At 36.1% G+C, this 22,706-nt stretch overlaps 1 protein-coding gene across 7 annotated transcripts in view; it reads left to right on the forward strand.

The window, feature by feature from the left end:
- ALMS1 (ALMS1 centrosome and basal body associated protein) overlaps positions 1-22,706 on the forward strand; it is a 205,182-nt gene that overhangs the window by 168,153 nt on the left and 14,323 nt on the right. The window contains exon 17 of one of the 7 annotated variants that reach the window (XR_016038620.1): positions 5,715-5,790. The exons of the other annotated variants lie outside the window; for them this stretch is intronic. The gene's annotated coding sequence lies outside the window, so the exon portion shown is untranslated. The remainder of the gene's footprint in view (positions 1-5,714; positions 5,791-22,706) is intronic. 7 annotated transcript variants of the gene reach the window in all.

The raw sequence follows: 22,706 nt of genomic DNA on the forward strand, positions 1-22,706 counted from the left end.
AAAGTGTATATACCCTTGGTACAGGGGAACTTCAAGTTTAGGATGACCTTCATTCCGAACAATATTGCCTGCTTTTTTTTGTGTGTGTGTTGATTTTGTTTATTCATTCCTATCTTTTAAGAAATTTTGAGGTTCTTTTAAGCACACATATACATTCACACATACATATATAAGTAATATGATTTTTTTAAGTAGATGAAGAATTGGAATGATAGAAAGTTAGATTGAAGCCAGGGTGCAGTGAGCTACAACATGATTTTTAAAACAAATGAGTGAATAATTAAGAGTAAAGGGAAGCCAAGTTGATACTTTGTGGATATGGTTCCTAAAAGTGAGTTACAAATTTTGCTCTATGTTTTCTACCAGTTAATATTGTTAGAATTTTGTGATCAATTACATAATTCTAATAGAAAAACAAAATTTTCAAGCGCAGTACAGATATCTCTAGTTCTAAAGACTTAAGAGAAATTTCATCTGTCCTCAAGAAGGCATTGTGGTGTAATAAAATCCTCAACGGAGTCCTTACAGTACATTCTCAATAACAATAGTCATATGAGGCTAATATGGCCTTAATTTAGAGAATTCCATAAAGGCAGATTTTACAGGGTCAGTAAATGCAGACCATCACTTTAATCCAATATAAAATTTATTTGGAGAAGTGCTTTCCAAATAAGGATACTTGCAAAATGGTTCATTGGAATATGAACCTTTTAAAATTTATGTTTTGTCTGTGTTTTACACTATATAAATACAGCAATAATACATAATTTATAAGTAATAATTTCTGCTCAGAAATATTTAATCAGTAGAACCCAATGATTAAAACAATTTGGAGACCACTAGTCTAGTGGGAAGAAGGCACAAAACATTCAGACATTTACTATAAATATTATTTCTCATAATTGAGTTTTGGTAGGTATTTAATGACAGTACTTACATGTATAAATAGTACAATAAGATTTTTTTTTAAGTAAGCAAAGAATAGGGAAAGACACGATTGAATAGGGAAAGAACATGCATTTTGTTCCATAGGGGAGACAGGGGGAAAGGATGCAGATAGAGCATTTTTGGGAGGGAGAGAGTGTAGTAAAATATATAGCATAAAGTTTACAGTTTTATAATTTTGAAGTGTACCATTCCATGGTACTAAATATATTCACAGTGTTTTACAACTATCAGCATGTCTAATCCCGGAACTTTTCATCACCCTAGGAGAAACCTCATTAAGCAGTCTCTCTTTTCTCCTTCCTACCAGTCCCTGATAGCCACAGAAGTCTACTTCGTGTTTCTGAACTTTCCTACTCAGGTTATTTCATTTAATTGGAATCACATCATATGTGATCTTTGTGTCAGGCTTCTTTGACTTTAGGATAATCTTCTGAGATTTCTCCATGTCCTAGCATCTGTCAGTAGTTCATTTCTTTTTATGGCTGAGTAATAATATTTGTTTAGACCACATTTTATTTATCTATTCATCCATTCATGGACATTTGAGTTATTTCTACCTTCTGGCTATTGTGAATAGAACTAACATGGGCATTTGTGTACAAGTTTTTAAACACCTACATACAGTTCTTTTGGGTATATACATAGGAGTTGGAAATACTACTGGGTCATATGGTACTGGGTTGTCCAAAAAGTTCATTCGGGTTTTTCCGTGAGAGTTTATGGAAAAACTTGAACTTTCTGACCAACCCAATAATTTTAAGCTTATTCAGAAACCTTCAGACTGTTTTCCACAGTGGCTACCTCATTTGACATACCCACCAGCAATTTCTAAGGGTTCCAGCTTCTCCACATTCACCAACACTCCACCTTCTTTTGCCATCCCAGTAGGCACAAAGTTGTATCTCGTACTCAATGTCATTTCACTGTGGTTTGTTTTGCCTTTCCCTTTCCATAACGACTAATGATGTTAAAGTACCTTTTTATGTACTCGTTGATCATTTTTATATCTTCCTTAGAAAAACATCTATTCAGGTCTTTGTCCACTTTTTAATTGTTTGTCCTCTATGTTTTTGGGTTGTAAGAGTTCTTTATGTATTCTGGATTGTGGAATCTTACCAGATGTGTAAGCTGCAGTTCTGCTCACTGACTGTTCTTTGCTGCGTGGCATTTTACATTTAATGAAGCCCCAGTGTGCCTATCTTTTCTTTTGTTGCTTATGCTTTTGGTGTCATATTTAAGAAGCTGTTGCCAAATCCAGAGTCATGAGGATCTGTCCATTTATTTTTTTCAATAATTTTATACTTTTAGTTCTTTGACTTACATCTTGGATGTATACTGAGTTAATTTATGGTATGAAGTAGGGGTCAAACAGACATCCCTGGCAGCTCAACTGGTAAAGAATCCGCCTGCAATGCTGGAGACCCCGATTAGACTCCTGGGTCAGGCAATTCCCCTGGAGAAGGGATAGGCTACCCACTCCAGTATTCTTTGGCTTGCCTGGCGGCTCAGATGGTAAAGAATCCATCTGCGTTGCAGGAGATCTGGGTCTGATCCCTAGGTTGGGAAGATCCTCTGGAGGAGGGCATGGCAACCCACTCCAGTATTCTTGCCTGGAGAATCCCCAGTAACAGAGGAGCCTGGCAGGCTATGGTCCATAGGGTTGCAAAGAGTCGGACATGACTGAGCAGCTAAGCACAGCACAGAAGTCAAACATCATTCATTTCCACATAGATATCCAGTTGTTGAGACTGTTCTTTCCTTACTGAGTGGTCCTCACACCATTGGCCACAGATGTGAGGGTTTATTTCTAGGCTCTCAGTTCTGTTCTTTGATCTACATGCATATCTATATGCCATTACTGCACTGGTTTGATTACTGTAGTTTTGGTAGTAAGTTTTGGATTTTTTTTTTTTAATATTTATTTGTTTGTTTTTATTTGGCTGCCTTGGGTCTTAGTTGTATCATGCAGGATCCTTTGTTGTAGAGCACAGGCATCAGTAGTTTTGGTGCTTAAGTTGCTTCACAGCATGTGGGATCTTTGTTCCCTGACCAGGGATTGAACCCACCTCCCCTGTATTGGAAGGCTGAATCTCAGCCACCGGACTACCAGTAAATTTTAAAATTGAGAAGTGTTAGCCTTACAACTTTTTTTTTTAAAGACACATTTGGCCAGTCAGGGTCTTATGTCTCCATATGAGTTTTAGCATCAGCTTTTTATTTCTGCTGAAAATGTCATTGGGATTTTGATATTAATTGCATTTAATAGGTAGTTTGCTTTAAAGCTTAATGCCGTCCTAATGATACTGTCTTCCAGTCCATGAATACAGAATGTCTTTTGATTTATTTAGATCTTTAATGTCTTCCAGAAGTGTTTTGTAGTTGTCAGTGTACAAGTGTTATAAGTTATTTTTCTTCCAGTTTAATTGAGATATAATTGACATATCTGTTTGAGTACAGCGTAATGATTTATCTTTTATTTGTAGTTCTTCAGTTGCTAAGTCATGTCTGACTCTTTGTGATCCCATGTACTGCAACAGGCCAGGCTCCTCTGTCCTCCACTGTCTCAAAACTCAAATATGAGTTTGCTTATATTCCCATCCATTGAGTCGGTGATTCTGTCCATCCTCTGCTCTCCTCTCCTTTTGCCGACAGTCTTCCCCAACATCAGGGTCTTTTCCAGTGAGTCAGCTCTATGCATCAAGTGGCCGAAGAATTGGAGCTTCAGCACCAGTCCTTCCAATGAATATCCAGCTTTCCTTTGGATTGACTGATTTGATCTTGAAGTCCAAGGAACTCTCAAGAATCTTCTCCAACACCACAGTTCAAAAGCATCAATTCTTCGGCACTCAGCCTTCTTTATAGCTCAATTCTCACATCCATACATGACTACTGGAAAAACCAAAGCTTTGACTGTATGGACCTTTGTAGGCAAAGTGATGGCTCTGTTTTATAATACACTGTCTAGGTTTGTCATAGCTTTTGTTCCAAGGAGCAATTGTCTTTTAATTTCATGGCTGCAGTCACCATCCGCAGTGATTTTGGAGCCAAGAAAAGAAAATCTGTCACTGTTCCCACTTTTTCCCCTTCTACTTGCCATAAAGTAATGGAATCAAGATGCCATGATCGTAGTTTTTTGAATGTTGAGTTTTAAGCCAGCTTTTTAACTCTCCTCTTTCACCTTCATCAAGAGGCTCTTTAGTTCCTCTTCTCTTTCTGCCATTAGGGTGTTCTCATCTGCACATCTAAGGTTGTTGTTATTCTGGCAGTTTTGATTCCAGCTTGTGATTCATCCAGCCTGGCATTTCACGTGATGTATACATCATGAAATGATTATCACAGTAAGTTTAGTGAACATCCATCATCTCATATAGATACAAATATAGATACAAAATTAAAGAAATAGAAAAAAAATATTTTCCTTGTGATAAAAATTCTTATGCTTCCATATCTTGGCTATTCTAAATAATGTTTCAGTCAATGTAGTAGTGGATTTATCTCTTCAAATTAGTATTTTTGTTTTCTTTTGAAAAATACCCATAAGTTAATTGTTGGGTCATGTGGTAGTTCTATTTTTAATTTTGTGGGGAACCTCCATTTTTTACATAACGGCTGCACCAATTTACATTCCCACCAACAGTGCATGAGCATCCTGTTTTCTCTACATCGTTTTCAACATTGTTATTTGTTGTATTTTGCTAACTGTCATTCTGACATGTGTTAGATGATATCCCATTGTACTTTTGCTTTTTATTTTACTGATGATTAGTGATGTTGAGCATCTTTTCATGTGCTTCTTGGCCATCTGCATGTCTACTTTGCAAAAATGTCTATTCAGATCCTTTGCCTATTTTGAAAATCAGGTGGTTTAGTTTTTTTATGTTGAGTTGTATGAGTTCTTTGTAAATTTTGGTTACTTACCCCTTCTTCAGTAAATTGCTTTCAGTTATCTTCTCCCATTCAGTAGATGGCCTTTTCTTTTTCTTGATGGTTCCCTTTGGTGTGGAAAAGCTCTTCAGTTTGATGTAGTCTCATTTGTTTATTTTTGGTTTTGTTTCCCATGCCTTGAGAAAATACAGCCAAAAAAAAGTACTAAGACCAACCAATGTCATATAGCTTACTGCCTGTGTTTTCTTCAGGAAGTTTTGTCTTTCTTCGGTTGTAGTTCCTACATATGTCTTTAATCCATTTTGAATTTATTTTTGTGCATGGTATAGTTCAGTGATATTAAATACATACCACCTTATGCTCCACCCCTAGCAACCACTATTCTACTTTCTGTGTCTTAAGAGTTTGACTACACTAGTTACCTCATGTAAGTGGAATACAGTATTTATCCTTAAGTAGCAAGTTTATTTCCCTTAGCATTTCCTCAAGGATCAGCAGTGTTGTACCATCTGACAGGATTGTCTTTAAAAAAAAAAAAAAAAGCCTGAATAATACCGCAGTGTATGTGTATACCACATTTTGTTTATTTGTTCGTCCGTCAGTAGGTATTTGTATTGCTTCTACCTTTAGACTGTTGTGAATAATGATGCTGTGAACATGAGTGTGCTTATATGCATTAGAGATCCTGCTTTCAATTTTTGTGGATATATATCCAGACGTGGAATGGTTCAGTTATATGGTAATTCTGTTTTTAACTATTTGAGGAACTACTATACTGTTTTCCACAGTAGCTGCACCATTTTACAGCCCCACTCACAAGACAGAATGGTTCCACTTTCTCTACATCTTTGCCAACACTTGTTATTTTCTTTCTTTAATAGTGGCATCCTAATATGTATGAGGGCTTCCCTGGTGGCTCAGAGGTTAAAGCGTCTGCCTCCAATGCGGGAGACCCAGGTTCGATCCTTGGGTCGGGAAGATCCCCTGGAGAAGGAAACGGTAACCCACTCCAGTATTCTTGCCTGGAGAATCCCATGGACGGAGAAGCCTGGTAGGCTGCAGTCCACGGGGTCGCATAGAGTCGGACACGACTGAGCGACTGAACGGAACGGAATATGTATGAAGTGATATCTTACGATTTTGCTTTGCATTTCTCTCATGATTACTGATATTGAACATCTTTTTACATGCTTCTTGACCATTCATGTATCATCTTTGGAAAAATGTCTGTCCAAATACTTTTGCCCGTTCTTGAATCATGTTATTTATTTTTTGGTCATTGAGTTGTTGAGGTTCTTTATATATTCTGAGTATTAACCTTTTATCACATACATGATTTATAAATTTTTCTCCCAATCAGTGGAGTTGCCTTTTCACCTTTTTTGATTGTGTTCTTTGATGCACAGAAATTTTTAATATTGATGCAGTGCCAGTTGTTGACTTTTACTTTTGTTTCCTATGCTTTTGAAATCATAACAAAGTCCGGTGCCATGAAACTTTCCCTTAATGTGTTCTTCCAAGAATTTTGTGGTTTTAGGTATTTATTTTGTTTCGAGGTAATTTTTGTATATGCTATAAAGTAAGGTTCCAACTTCATTCTTTTTAATAGTGTGTGGATATCCAGTTCTCCCAGCACTATTTGTTAAGAAAATTATTCTTTTCCCATTGAGTGATCTTGGCCCCTTGTCAAGGGTCAGAGATCCTTTGATTGTAGATCATTTGACCATATGGCACAAAGGTTTATTTCTGTCTGTCTATTCTCGTCCATTGATTTACTTGTCCTTATGCCAGTATTTCACTGTTGTATTACTGTTGTGAGATCGGGAAGTATGGATCCTCCAACTTTGTTGTTCTTTTCCAAAATTGTCTTGGTCCTAAATCACTTTTAGTGATTTCTTACAGTTTTCAGTTTTTTTCATTGGTAGATGATTTATTTGAGGTTTTTTTTTTTTTCTAATTTAGCAGCCGTGTAACTAACAAATACGTTTAAGCCACTATCTCAAATGTATCACTGTCAGAAATGAAGTTAGTATCTACGGATTCCACTATTATAGGAAGAATTAAGAAGTTGGTTGTGCTTGCCCTACTTCTCCCCACATACAGCACACTTCCCTCAGTGTACCAATATTTATTTTGTGAATTTTATGTTTATTCTGGAAGTGTTACCCCTGTATTGATTGGCTTTATTTTCAAGAAGTATAACATTTTTCTTTCATATTGTAAGCAAAATCACTGTATGTTTTTTAAAAGCATCAGTATTTGTCATAAGTCGTTTCAATATAACTGAGTTTATTAATTTAAATAATTATTGTTTGGATAGATTTTCAGTAGTTTTTCAGAAGTGAGCATCTCTTCAGTTCTAACAAATTTGAGATTATCGTTCTGTCACCTTTGTATAGGAATAACAACTTGTTTGGGTATAAAACTTTTAAACAGTTTTTTAGAATACTCAGTTATTTATTTGGCTGTCTCAGGTCTTAGTTGCAGCACCCAGATCTTCATTGTACAGTGTGGGATCTTTCACTGTGGCACATGGACTCCAGATGTAGAGCTCAGTCTTAGTTGCTATGTGGCATATGGGATCTTAGTTCCCTCCCAGGAATCGAACCCACCTCCCTTGCGTTGCAAGGCAGATTCTTAACCACTGGACCACCAGGGAAGTCCCAGTAATAATCTTTAATTCAGAACTCAGTTAATTTTGTTCTCCCTTTTCTGGGTGCATATGTGTAATATATCTGTGCCAGATGCAACCGTGATATTTTTTTCCCTATGTTGGATCCTGGATTTTCAAAATTTATCAGGTTTTTTAAATTTGCAGGGTGTGTCTCATTGTTGGTCAGAAAATAAAATTTATGTACCTTACAATTCATTCTTTTTAAAAATTATTTATGTTTTTATCTCTGCTGGGTCTTTGTTGCTGCACAGGCTTTTCTCCAGTTGTGGCAAGTTGGAGTTACTCTCTAGTAGCTGTGCATGGGCTTCTCTTTTTGATAGTTTCACTTGTTGTGGAGCACAGGCTCTCGGGCTCATGGGTTTCAGTAGCTGCAGCACATGGGCTCAGTATTTGTGTCTCCTGGGCTCTAGAGCATAGGATTCTGTAATTATGGTGCACAAGCTTAGTTACCCTGAGGCCTATGGGATCTTCCTGGACCCGGGATCGAACCAGTGTCCCTGCATTGGCAGGCAGACTCTTCACTACTGAGCCACCAGGAAAGCCACCTACAATTCATTCTTTCAAAGTGCAGCCATCACCACTAATTCCAGAACTTTCTTCTCATACCAAAAGGGAACTCCATGCCCATTAACAGTCGTTTGCTAGCCTCCCCTTAATTTTTTCAGGGTTCATTTTGTAGCATGAGTCAGTTGTTGTTTATTATGGCCGAACAGTATTTCATATGCATGTACAACATGTTTATTCATGCGTTGTTGGATGTTTGGATTGTTTCTGCTCTTTTGTCCATTATGAAAAATGCTGCAATGAACATTAATGTACAAATTTTTGTGTCAACATGTTTCCTCAGTTTTCTTAGTTGTGTATATACCTAGGAGTAGAATTGCTAAATCATGTAGTAACTCTGTTTAAGCTTTTGAGTAACTGCCAAAGTGTTTTCGAAAGTGGCTGCACCATTTTGCATCTGCATCTAGTGGCTGCACTTAGATCATATTCCAGTTTTTCTACATCTTCATCAACACTTGTTTTCTGTCGTTTGATAATAGCCATCTTATGAATGTGAAGAGTTATATCACTGTGATTTTAATTTGCATTTCCCTAATAGCTCTGATGCTGGGAAGGCTTGGGGGCGGGAGGAGAAGGGGACAGCAGAGAATGAGATGGCTGGATGGCATTGCTGACTCAATGGACATGAGTTTGAGTGAGCTCCGGGAGTTGGTGATGGACAGGGAGGCCTGGCATGCTGTGATTCATGGGGTCACAAAGAGTTGGACAAGACTGAGCGACTGAACTGAACTGAACAGCTACTGATATTGAGCATTTTTTCATATGCCTGATGGCCATTTGTATATCTTCTGTAAAGAAATATTTATTCTGATCCTTGGCCCATTTTAAAATTATTTGTCATTTTATTACTGTTTCTTTGTCTATTCTGAATACAAGTCCCTTATGTTTTCCAAACATGTCCTTATATTCTGTGACTTGCTTTTCACTTTCTTGATGATATTATTTGTGGTACAAAAGTTTTAATTTTGACAAAAACATTCAATTTATCTGTTATTTCTTTTGTCCCTTATTCTTTTCGTATAATATCTAAAACTGTTATCTAACCCATGGTTATAAAATATTTACTCTTTTTTGTTTCTTCTAAAAGTTTCATCATTTTAGTTCTTTTAGTTGGATGAACATTTTTTAGTTAATTTTTGTATGTGGTGTTGAGACAGTACAGCTTGGTTCTTTTGCCTGTAGATATCCAGTTGTCTTAGTACCATTTGCTGTAAAGACTATTCTTTCCTCCATTGAATTGTCTGGGCACCCTTGGCAAAAACCAATTGATCATAAAGAAAAAAAATTTTTTTAATGATAAAGTTATAAATGTAAGGGTTTATTTCTGGACACTGAACCTATGTTTCTCTTTATTCCACTACAACACTGTCTAATTAGTGTGAATCCTCCAACTATATTTTTTCCTTTTCAAGCTTATTATTTTTAGGTCATTGGAATTTTCATATCAGCTTGTCAGTTTCTGCCCAAAAGAAAAAACTAGACAACTTGAATCTTGGGGAGGGATTGCATTGAAACTGTAGAAGAATTTAGGGAATATTGTTACTCTAATGATATTAAATCTTCTAATCTATGAACATGGGATGTCTTTCTACTTAGGTCATCTTCAATTTCTTTCAGTGATGTTTGTAGTTTCCACTTCTTTGTAGTTTGGTACTTCTTTTGTTAAAAGTATATTGAGTATTTTATTCTTTATTCTTTTTAATAACCAACATAACTAGTTTTCTGAAGTTCAGTTTGGTACTTTTCCTTGTTAGTGTAGACTAACATGTGTAAAAAGCGAAGAAATGACTCATTGGAAAAGACCCTGATGCTGGGAAAGATTGAGGGCAGCAGGAGAAGGGGATGACAGAGGATGAGATGGTTGGATGGCATCACCAACTAAATGGACAGGAGTTTGAGCAAGCTCTGGGAGTTGGTGATGGACAGGGAAGCCTGGTGTGCTGCAGTCCATGGGGTCACACAGAGTCGAACATGACTGAGAAGCTGAACTGAACTGTACAGGAATCTACTGATTTTTTCATATTTATCTTGGTCACTGCAACTTTGTTGAAGTTGTTTATAAGTTTGAGTATGTTTGAGTTGTGTATGTTCATTGGTGTTTTCTCTGTAGAATATTGTGTCATCTGCAAATAGAGATTGTTTTCCTTCTTCCTTTCCAATATCATGTCATTTATCTTTTTTTGTTGCCTAGTTTCCCTTGCTAGAACCTCCAGTACTATCTTGAATAGAAGTGATAAGAATGAGTATCCTTGTCTTATCCCTGATTTTAGAGAGAAATCTTTCTGGTCATTAAGGATGATGTTTACTCTGAGATTTTTATAATTGTCAGATTGAGGAAATTCTCTTCTATTCCTATTTTGTTTAGTGGTTTTTTTTTTTTTTTTTGGCCACACTACAGAGCATGCCTGATCTTAATTCCCCAGCTAGTCTAATCTATACCTCCTGCAGTAAAAGGGCAGAGTCTTAACCAGTGGACCACCAGGGAAGTCCCTGTTGAGTTTTTATTATGGAAGCGTTTTGGATTTTGCCATATACTTTTTCTGTGTATAATGAAGTGATCATGTGTTTTCTTTCTTTATTAATATTGTGTATTACATTGACTGATAATCATGTATGAAACCAACCTTGCCTTCCCTAGATAAATCCCTTTTGGTTTTGATGTATAATTCTTCTGTGTTGCTGGATTCAGTTTCCTAGTATTTTGTTGAAGATTTTTCGTTGTATATTGATCAGGAGTACTGGTCTATAGTTTTATTATATCTTAGCCTTTTTTTCTCAAGGTAATACTGTCCTCATAGGATGAATTGGGGTGTGATCCTCCTTGTTTTTTATTCTTTTTGGCTGTGCTGGGTCTTCAGTGCCACGCAGGGTTTTCTCTAGTTGTGGCAAGCAGGGGCTACTCTCTAGTTGCAGTACGTGGGCTTCTCATTGCAGTAGCTTCTCTTGTTGCAGAGCACAAGCCCTAGAATGTGTGTCCTTCTGTGGCTGGGACACGTGGGCTCAGGAGTTTCGGTTCCTGGGCTCTAGAACACAGGCTCAATAGTTGTGACACACGGGCTTAGTAGCTCCACAGCATGTGGGATGTTCCTGGATCAGGAATCAAACCCGTGCGTCCTGCATTAGCAGGCAGATTCTTTACCGTTGAGTCACTAAGGAAGCCTTCTTGTTTTGAAGTTGTTGTTTTTTAAGTTTGTGAGTGCTTATTGTTAATTCTACTTTAAATGTTTTTTTTAGAATTTACCAGTGAAATAGGCTTGGGCTTTTCTTTGGTGGATGTTTTCTGATTACTGACTCAGTCTCTTTCCTTATTATAGTTCTGTTCAGATTTTCTGTTTTTGCTTGAGTCCGTTTTGGTAGGTTGTTTTTCTAAGAAATTGTCTGTTTCATTAAGGTTATCTTATTTGTTGACATATAATTGTTCATAATATTCCCTTATGGTCCTTTTTAATTTCTGTGTGATAGTAACACCCCCTGGTTCATTCTTAATTTATAATGATACACATTTTCCCTTTTTTTCCCCTTGGTGAGTCTAGCTAAAATTTGTCCAGTTTTTTGGATCTTTTCAAAGAACAAACTTTTGATTTATTTTCTCTTTTTTTTTTTTTTGATTCTCTGATTCATATATTTTCTTTTCTTTTTTCTTAAAGATTTATTTATGGCTGTGCTGGGTCTTCACTGCTGTGCACGGGTCTTCTCCACTTGCATGAAATTTTGTGGTATGTCTTGAGTCTCTTCCCTAGATTCTGAATACTTTTTTCACTTTTTGATGGTTTTTGTTTGTGTATTTCAGTTATGAAAGAGGTTCATTAAGCCTGTCTCTGTGCTGTCATATTTTCTAAAATCCATTATCTGTTTTCTTAGGATTTTTTTTCCTCTCTCTCTTTCATATTCACTTTCTTCTTTTTCTATAGGTTCCTTCTCAACTAAGACTGTGCTTATCATAGACTATAGTGGAGGACTTGCCTGTCATGATATTTTTTGTTGATGTTTCAGCCACTTTACATCTTTCTCTTCTCTTTAGTAACAACTAATTTTTGTCAAAAAAGATATTATTTTATTACTTTTGAATATAAAAGTAAAAAGATAACTAAATATAAAGAGTTTAATACATAAAATATAAAGACCTTGGAAATCACCCATAATTCTCACCATCCTGAAATAGTCATGATTAACATTTTTGTAAATAAACTTCCAGAATTATATTTTATGTTGCACACACCTACTGCTTGCCCTGGATCTGCTTGATCGGCATTCTAATGAAGCTAAATATCAAATGAAGAAACCTCGTGACAACATAAAATGAGACCTTTATTACTGTCCAATTAAATGTTTATCAGTGTTTCTTTCATTTTTATAAAACCGGCTGGTTTCATAATAGTCTCCACAGTTGTTTTCATATATGGAGAGAAACAATGGTCCAAAAAAAAATGAAATCATACTATGTGTATATTGTTTTGAAACGCTACACTTAATATATCATAGACATCTTTCTATGCCAATAAATAAAGATTTATTAGTCATTTTTAATAGCTTTGTGAGTTCCATTGTATAAATACAATCTTTAGTTAGTTTTAAGGGTTCTTTTGCACTTTATCATAATTTGCACTTTGGTGGGTAGTCTTGGTACATCTTTATGAATTTTTCTTTCCTAGAGATACATTTGTAAGCATAGAATTTCTGGGTTACCAAGTACATACATGAAAAATGTTTAATCCACACTACTAAATTATCCTCTTGAAATGTTGATTCAATACCTGCCAGTAGCATTCTTGTTAATATTTGCCATATAGGCCAGAAATGCGGTATCTATCCTGACTGATATTTCTTTAATCACTGAGTTTTTATTTTCTTTTCTGTATTTCTTTTTTGAGTTGCCTATCTTATCTTTAAACCAGGTGCCCTTAGATATGCTAATGCTTTTTTTTCCCTGAACATGTGTATCCAGGACATGTACATGTGAGGGTTTAAGAGTCAATAGGAGGGAATAACTACAAGTGCCTGCTTGTTCTTCCCCTCTTCCTTTGGTTACACCAGTTCTTTCTCTGACTCCCTCTCTGTGCCCGTCTTTGATGTGTCTGTGCAGGCTCTCTGCATGCTCTGTAATCCACGCTCTTTCTTACTGCAGGATCTTTGCACTCTGTCTGCTTCGCTGTTCTTTCCCTCTGCCTCTGTGCACCCACATTCTGCTCACCTGTGCCCTCTTCCAGCCCACTTCATGCTGTCTGTCGTCTCCCTGGCTCTGCTGTGTGTATCTGGTGAAAGCTACTCCTTTCCTTCTCTCTCTCTGTCATGTTCTTGCTGTGCTTGTCTGCTCTCTCCCTCTCTTTTCTTTCTTTTCCCCTCTCTCACTGTCTGGTTGTATATTGGGGTCAAAGAAAAGGAATAGTTTACTACTGTCAGTACAAAAGAAGTCTCACTCAGTTTTTATTTATGAAGAAAAAGCTAAAGATGAATGATTTTTCTGTATTTTTGACCTCTCATTATTTCCAATTGCCCATGTTACCAGCAGTTAGGCAAATGAATAACATTAACTACCAAGGAGACATCCATGAGAGAATAAAATGATAGCTTTGGGAGTGTTTAAATGTTTACTGGTGTTTCTTACATTTTTATAAAACAGGCTAATATCATATCACTTTTCACAGTCACACATACATGGAAACAACAGTCAAAGGCAGTATCTTTGAACCCAAGGATAAATTTCATTATGTGTTAAGAGATAAAAAGCAAGCTATAACATACACATGTATTTATATAGCTGGAACAAAAATATTAGCAGGTTATTTTAAGATTGTGGGTTTATACATTTTTTTAATTTTTCATGTTTTTTTAAGCAATAATCAAGTATTTTCTAATATGAAACCATAAAAAATATTTTGTGGCACTAACTAAAAAGTGACCTCAGCCAGACTGAGCAAACAAACAAAACATTAGTTAAGAGCTGGAAAACAGAATTCTTAAGCTGCTCATTGTGTTCTAGTTTCTGCTTAAAGTGCCTATTTGAATTCCAATCTAGACATCATAAATCCTTCAAGAAACACAATGAAAGAATAGAATTAGAAAAGTACTATACACAGTTTTTATGCCAAAATAAAATTTTAACTTCAGCTGCCAAGGATTGAGTTAAATAAACTCCTAGGTTCATGACGTCTCTTTTAAAAACTTGATTCCCACATCCCATCCTCATTCCTCTCCTCCTATATGCAACTGGCCTTGCTATGTAAATATCTTCTGACTTAGAAGAGTTCTTACAAAATATATATTCTGTAGTTGACATATATTTTCAGCTTATATAAAATGTGTATCATTATTTTTGTTATTTTCACTAAGCATTGTATTTTTAAGATGCATCTACATTGCTATTCATACATCTGATTCAGGTTTCTGATCATTGCACAGCCCTCCATTGAGTGCATCTACCTGTAGTTAACGCCCATGTTGTTGTCAATTCCCAGCAATGCAGAACACCAGCAGTGCACATCCTTCTTCATATTGCCTTATGGACCTTGTGAGGCTATCTCTGGCACGTAAATCCAGAAGTGGAATTCTTGGATCATAAATTACATGTATACATAATTTTCTGCATTAGTACCAAATTACTTTCTAGTCTGTTATTTCTACCTGCAGTGCATGAAAATTCCTTTATTTTGATTTTTCGGTCAATAATTTATAGTTTTACCAGAAATACAAGTTTCTATGCCATTGAAAGGTTAAGGTTTTTTGGTCAATTTTAATTGTTACTTTTTGTGAGAGTCTACCCTATCTCCACTCTGTAATTTCCAAGGGAAGAAAGTCTGTCAGAGACTGCCAAAATTACTGCTGTGCTTGCAACCAGAATGCATTCATATGTTCATCCAAACATAATTATAATATGGAATGTGACAAAAGTACAAGGATGGAATATTTTAATTGTTTTTTATCAGATTTTGATATATAACGGATAAAATAGCAGTATTAACAGTGCTGATTTAAGATATCTATATAAAACTTTATTCCTAAAACACAACGTTCACATTTGTTCCAAATGCCCATGGAATATTTACAAAGATTAACTGTACACTTGGGCAAAATGTTGATAAATCCCCAAAGTAGATTACTAACCAAGCTTATATTCTCTAACCACAATATAGTAAGGTTGGTATTTGATGGCTGTAATTTTTTTAAGGAAACATTTTAAAATATTCTAAACTTTTGGGTTGTAGGATAACTAAAAATTGAGATTGTAGAATTTTTTTTCATTAATGAGAGTAAAAGCAATATCCACATCTTACAGGATGTGACTAAACCTATATTTAGAGGAAAATATAGAGCCTTTAATATTTTAGTTGAGCAAGTTCAACTAGGAAGTAATTAAGCATTCAAAAAATCAGTCCCCCAGATTGATCAATATAACCAAGATCTGGCTCTTTAAAAAAAAAAAGACTAAATCTTTAGTTATTGTGACCATAGGAAAAGGGTCAATGTTAATAGGTTGGAAGGATATAACTCCAGTCGAAGATGTGGTTTTCTTAAAGAAGATTACTATGTGCAACTTTAGGCTGATATATTTTAAAACCTAAATTAGATGGATGATTTTTCTAAGAAAATATCTAAGTAGATCATTAACAACAAATTTAAAAGACCATCAGTAAATCTATAGACCTTCCCACCCCTAACTATGTGCCCTCCAGAAATTTTGTACAAATATATGTGCCCACCAGAAGTATGAGGGAATGTTTCTTCATTCCTTTGCCAGGTTTGAGTAGTACTTTTAATATTTGTTTATCTGATGTGTGAAAAAACTCATTGCTTTAAATTACATTTTTAAATATTAGATTTCAGAGGTTGCTTGTTACATTTCTTATTTTGAGAATTAACTTCCTATGTACTTGGCACATTTTTCTCTGAAGAATTTTTATTAATTGTTGAGCATTAATCATATGATATTAATGAAGGGAATGGTAACCCACTCAGTATTCTTACCTGGAAAATTCCATGGACAGAGGAGCCTGGCAGGCTACATACCATCCATAGGGTCGCAAAGAATCGAACATGACTGAGCATGCACTATCTAAAACCATCTAATGGTGTACTAGCATTGTTGTGTACTCAACTTTATTTATTTGTCACATGCTAAGAAAGGTCTTTCCATCCTCAGGATTATAAGAAAGTATTCTTGGTTTTTTGTTGTTGTTTTATCATGTTTAGGGTAGAGGACAATGTACTTAAATCCTTAATCCACGTGGAATTTATTTTGGTGTGTCTAGTGTAATTTTATTGTGTAATGTTTAGCTAATTGTCAGATTTTTAAGTAAGTGATATTCACAAGTTAATTTATAAGAAAAATTAATATTGTTTTTAAACTGAGCTTTGATCAGTTGGACTTGGTAATTAATAGCCATGGTTCTTTTGAAATTTCTGCCCAAAGCAACTAAAATCCTATGTGATAAGGTAATCAAAATGGAGCAATAAGAAGAGGAAACTAATTCTGACTTATGAAATATGGAGTTTTATTTATTAAACTTGAAGTTGGATCAGAGCATCCACTTGAAAATGTCTAAAACCATAGATATATATGACCTCATGAGTGGAATAAAGATTTTAGAGCCATCCATGTAAAGGTGATCATAATCCTTATAAATACTAAAGCCAAGAGGAAAGATTTGAGAGAATGCAAAGAAAAAAAGAGAGTGAGAGGACCACTTCCAGACCATAATTTTTGGGACTCATGTCATCTAGCTCTACCACCCTGTATAAAATTTTAATGATCATTTTCTAACCTTCTAGTTTTTCCCATATATTAATTGAGGACTTCAGCTCTTGGTTTTCTTTCTTCTCTACCCCAAACCCAACCATTATCTGGAAAACTACTATCCTGCTAGAGATTTTTTAACCTCAGTTCTAATGACAAGTACTGCTGTTACATTTTAACTCTACAATCTCATGGCCTTACTTTGAATTTCTCATTATCCAGATTCGTTACATCTCTGCAATCTTTATTCATTTTTGTATGAAAAGAAATTTTCTGAGGACCTTTCTGCAGGCACAATACATTTTTAATTTAGAGGGCAGGATATTTTGTAGTTAACATCTACCATACTTGTAGAAATAATTGACCAGTTCTGATTTTCTAATGGTGAATAATAGTTCTCACCTGAGTTCTGCTTTCATCTTGCCTCTCAGAATTAAATCTGTGTCAAAATGTTATTTTGAGGGCACACACTTTGTGATTGTGTCATCTTTTACTGGTTAATAAGTTTTAGTATTGAATCTACAGTTGCCAGTTTGAGCTGCACATATCTAAAAACTTCACAAGAAAGACTGTCTTTGGGTACTATTGACTGTATTTCTGATTTTGACTCTACTTTATCAATGTGTATCTCTGGTACTAAACTTGAGTAGTTATAAATGAATTAGCGTAAATCCATTATTCTGAAAGAAAAGTATCTCAGCAGGCACCTTGCTGGCAGAAGGTCAACAATAACAATCTTCATACGTGAAGAATAGCTGTATAAGGTCGTGTAAGAAAACATAGACTTTTTCCTACATTTGATACGTTTTCCTAAGCTCAGTTTCCATCTGAAAAACAATTATTTGAAAACCTTTTTTTTTCTGGGTCTATCTGATGGTGTGTGTGATCAATGAATATGGGAATGAATTTCACCTAGATTTTAATTAAGAAGTACAACAAAAAACCCGAAACATCTCTGAGATGGTGGCAGTTACTTTTTTCCCAGTTGTAATCAGGCATCAACCGGTGAGTTTACTCTCACAATAATAGAAATTAAAACAGAGGAAGCCAGCCAGTATGTATCTCCTTTCAACTCTGCAACAGAAAGCTTAAAAACCATGGTAGCTGGTATTGTCAGTTGACTTGTAGTCACTTAAATCCTTATGTGTAAGCCCAACTGCAGAGAACTGAGTGGGCTGATTCACCTCCAGGCCATGAGGGATGCTGAGATCACTATAGGAGATGCCTAAAACTCTCCCTTGGACTAAGGAAGGTAGGTTATCTTGGGTTACCAACAGCATCTGTAAATGAATTCAGCAAAAATTACCTTCTATCCTGTGTTGGGTCCTCAGCATAGATTGTCAGACACAGTGCAAGGCTGTGATTTGTGATTATTGTTTGAATCTGAGGAAGTCAACATGGCATGACTGTGTCATTCTAACAATTTGCACTTAGCTCTAGCCATAGTGTGTATACAGTGCTACCATATGTACAGTATCCAGTGCCCACATTTTTGTTAGGACTGTTCACTATTATATGAAGATGACACTGTTGGTACCTTCCTTTGTTCTTGTATCCCTGATTCAGTAACAGGAGATATAAGACCACCAAGCATGAGCAGAATTTTTTCTCAAAGACTTCATAATCTGCTCGTATTTCAATTTGCGTACACAGGTATACACATTTTATAGCTTTCTTGAGATATTTCACACACCATAAAATTCACCTATTTTAAGTGTTCAGTTCTGTGGATTTTAGTATATTCACAGTGCTGTGCAACCATCATCCCAATTTTAAGGTGTTTTCAATATCTACCATAAACACCCTATACACATTAGTGATCATTTCTTCCAACTTCCTGCCCCTTCCCTGGCTCTGTTACTAATCTGCTTTTTTTTTTCTCTCTCTATTAGAGTTCTTTATTCTAAACATTTGATGTAAATGGACATAATTTCACTTAATATTTTCAAAGTTCATCTATAGTGTAGCATGTATTCATTCCTTTGTATGACCAAATAATATTCCATTGTGTGAATGTACATATTTAACTATTCATTAGTTAGTGGACATTTAGATTTCTTCCACTGTGGGGGTACTATTAGCAGAGCTGCTGTGAACATCCATATACAAGTTTTTGTGTGGACATAGCTTATATTTCTTTGGGGCATATGCCTACGAGTGGATAGACTCTGGATCATATGGTAAGTCTATATTTAACCCTCTGAGGGACTACCGGATTGTTATGCAAAGTATTGTTACCATTTTGCATTCCAAGCATCAATATGTGAAGGTTCTCATTTCTCCACATCCTTGAAAACACTTGTTTTTGTCTGGCCTTTTGATTTTCACCACTAGAGAGTCAACTAGATATATCTTGTTGAGCAGGAATTCACTTTTAGACTATTTTCTGTTTTTAAATGTTTACCTTTTTACAGGCAGGAATGAACTTAATCAGAAAGATTTAAATTTGAAGCAGAAACACGCATGCCAAGACTCCTCATTTAATCAGATGTAAACGTGTTCTTTCACACCCAGTGGTGCATACCATGACCAGTTGTGTACTTTGGAAGTGCAGGAGGTCCTCAGACTCGTTCTTGGAAAGGACCATCCACACTTTGCTGCCTCTGCCCCGTAAGGTGCTCCAGCCTCTGCTTTGACAGCTCCACCACTCACTGCTCATTGGCATCTCATTTCATTTGTCTAGGCACTAGTTGGCAAAGGTTTTGAAAATTTTTAAAGATCCAAAATCTATCTGTATTACATTTCCTGGCTCTCTTCCCAGTTCCGCTCTCTAAAGGCCCAGGAGAGAGATATAATCTGCTTCTCAGGCCCCCACTTCCTTCCCTGATTATTTTCTCCCAGGTCTTCACTCATTGAACCAGTTCTCACAGGTCATCCTTTCTGCTCCACTTTCCTAAGTTGGCAGCTTCTGGGTCTCTTTGTTGATACCCTGTTTTTAAACATGTCCCTTTGAATTACATATGCTGTGCCTCAGATAGTAACAGCAGATTTATCATTCTTTCTGTGAACTGGTAAAGCATCTGCCTGCAATGTGGGAGACCTGAATTCAATCCCTGGATTGGGAAGATCCCCTGGAGAAGGAAATGGCAACCCACTCCAGTACTCTTGCCTGGAAAATCCCACGGACAGAGGAGCCTGGTGGGCTACAGTCCATGGGGCTGCAAAGAGTCAGACATGACTGAGCAACTTCACTTTTCACTTTATGTAAACTGGAACACTTCTATGGCCTAACATATGTTTTACTCCTATTGAACTCATCAAAGCCATTAAACTTTTATTGCCACACTTCCTTATTTTTGTTTTATTTGTTCTCATTTTTTAAACTGATAATACAATCACATGGTACAAAATTTAAAATATATTAAGTGTTTGATAAAGTATCTTCCGTCTCCTGTTCCCCAAGCACCCATCTTTTCAGAGTTACTCAGTATTACTAGGTCTTGCATATCTTTAGAGATTTTTAAACAGCTTTATTGAAGTAAGTTTATAGAGCTGTGCAGTCATCACCACAATTCAGCTTTAGAACACTTTTGTCACCCAGAAAAGTCACATACCTGTTTTATAGCCAATTCACATTCCCAGCCCAAGACAAACTCCCATATTCCTTTTTTCTGCCTATTTCATATAAATGGAGTTATATAATAGCTAGTCTTTTGTGTCTAGCCTCTTACGGATATTTTCAAGATTCACCCTTATGTATCAGTACTCCTTTTTATTGCTGACTAGTATTGTGTGGCTCTACCACATTTTGTTTATCTGATTGCCAGTTGTTGGACATTTGGATTGTTTGATTTGGGGGGGAATAATATGAATAATACTGCTACAAATATTTGTGTAGAAGTTTGTGTGTGTACACGAAAAATTTTATGCGGACTCATGTCTTTTGAGTATATACCTAGGAGTGGAATTGCTGGGTCATATGGTAAGTTTATGTTTAGTTTTTAAGAAAATTCCAAAATGTTTTCCAAAGTAGCTGTATCTTTTGCATTCTCAACAGCAGCTTGTAAAGGTTCCAGTTTCTCCACTTCCACGTCAACACTTAGTACTGCACATCTTTTTGGTTATAGCCATTCTAGTGGGTGTAAAGTGGTATCTCATGGTGACTTTAGTTTGTTTCCCTCATGACTGATAGTGTTGAAATCTATTCATATGTTTATTGGCCACTCTTAACATCTTCTTTGGTAAAATATCTATTCAAATCTTTTGTCCATTCCACATACACGGAATATCTCACAACTTATTTAGACCTTTAATTTCTCCCACCAATGTTTTATAGTTTTCATTGTACAAGCCTTTCACTTCTGTTGTTAAATTTATTCCCTGATATTTCATTCTTATTGATGCTACTGTGAATGGAGTCTGTTTCCTTAATTTTATTTTCAGATTGCACCTTGCTAGAATATAGAAATACAATTAATTTTTTATCTTCTTGACCTTATATTCTACAATCTGGCTAAACTTTTAAAATTTGTTTTAATACTTTGTAGATTCCTTAGTATTTTCTACAGATAGCATCGTGTCATCTGCAAATAAAAAGTTTTACTTCTTCCTTTCCAACCTGGGTTCTTTTCTTTCACAGGTATTTTATACTTAAAAAGCAAGTAACTATATATTACATACATTTTTTTCCCCTTTTCACAAAAATGGCAGCAAACTTTGCTTTTTGTATTTGACAGTTTATATTGAAAGTCCATTTTAGTGTGTAAATTATTCTCCCCATTTTTTAAAAACAGCTGCAGAAAAATTATAGTGTATTACCAGTCAGTCAAATCTTCCTCACCACACTTTCATACATATTGGTTTAACATGATCTTTGTCTCCTAATTTTATATTAGCTTTTTACATTTTTTGCATCTAAATCATTTGTACTTTGTAACACTTCCATAATTTCATGAATGCAGCTGTTCCCTTTTCTAGATGGGGAAGCTGGCAACAGAGATTATAGCTTGGTCAAGAAGAGACAGCTAGTAAAGGGAAGATCTGAGACTGATTTAGGTATTTGGACTCCAGACTCACAGCTTTTTCTACTGTATCAAAGTTATTGCCATTCTTCCTGCCTGATGCATAAGGCTTTACAATTTTCCCTTGTTTGATTTGGCCTATCATTCCTATTATTAGAGGTCCTGACAGCCCTTTAGGCCCTTCCAGATGTTTTATTTGGAACTTGTTCCATCAGCTTATCCTTCAGCCCCTATAACTCCATCTTGCCCTCAAGTATGCTATGAGAAGTTTTGTTGATTTATTCAAATCTAGTTCTCATATATATTCTGGCCTACCAGTTAAATGACCATGTCTACTAGGGGAAAAAAAGGCTAACCTGGCCGGGTTTTATTCTGCCTGCTTTAGTGAACCTTGGCTAAAATTTGCCGATCTTTTTTTTTTTAACCTGCATATGCTTAACAAATAATCAAATTTGTGATCCATTCTAGAATTTTACAGGTCATCATTTTTAAAGCCTGCAGTTTGCTATGCTTTTTAAAAATTAATTTCCTGTCTCCAGACATTTAGCATGGCCCCTCTGCTGCAGGATCTGTTGCAAGTTCCCCAAAGGTCCTGAAATATAGTTTATCTAGTTCAGGGAAGGAGATGCTCTGTTTCCTTTCCTGACTTGGGCTTCAATTTACTCTACCAAATGTCCTTAATCAGACAAACTGCTGCTGCTGCTAAGTCACTTCAGTCGTGTCCGACTCTGTGTGACCCCATAGATGGAAGCCCACCAGGCTCCCCTGTCCCTGGGATTCTCCAGGCAAGAACACTGGAGTGGGTTGCCATTTCCTTCTCCAATGTGTGAAAGTGAAAAGACACCTAGCAACTCCATGAACTGCAGCCCACCAGGCTCCTCCATCCATGGGATTTTCCAGGCAAGAGTACTAGAGTGGCTTGCCATTGCCTTCTCCAGTCAGA

Source organism: Moschus berezovskii, chromosome 11 (genome assembly GCF_049115385.1).
Source record: "Moschus berezovskii isolate FMDL1 chromosome 11, NW_MosBer_1.0, whole genome shotgun sequence".
NCBI lineage: Eukaryota > Metazoa > Chordata > Mammalia > Artiodactyla > Moschidae > Moschus > Moschus berezovskii.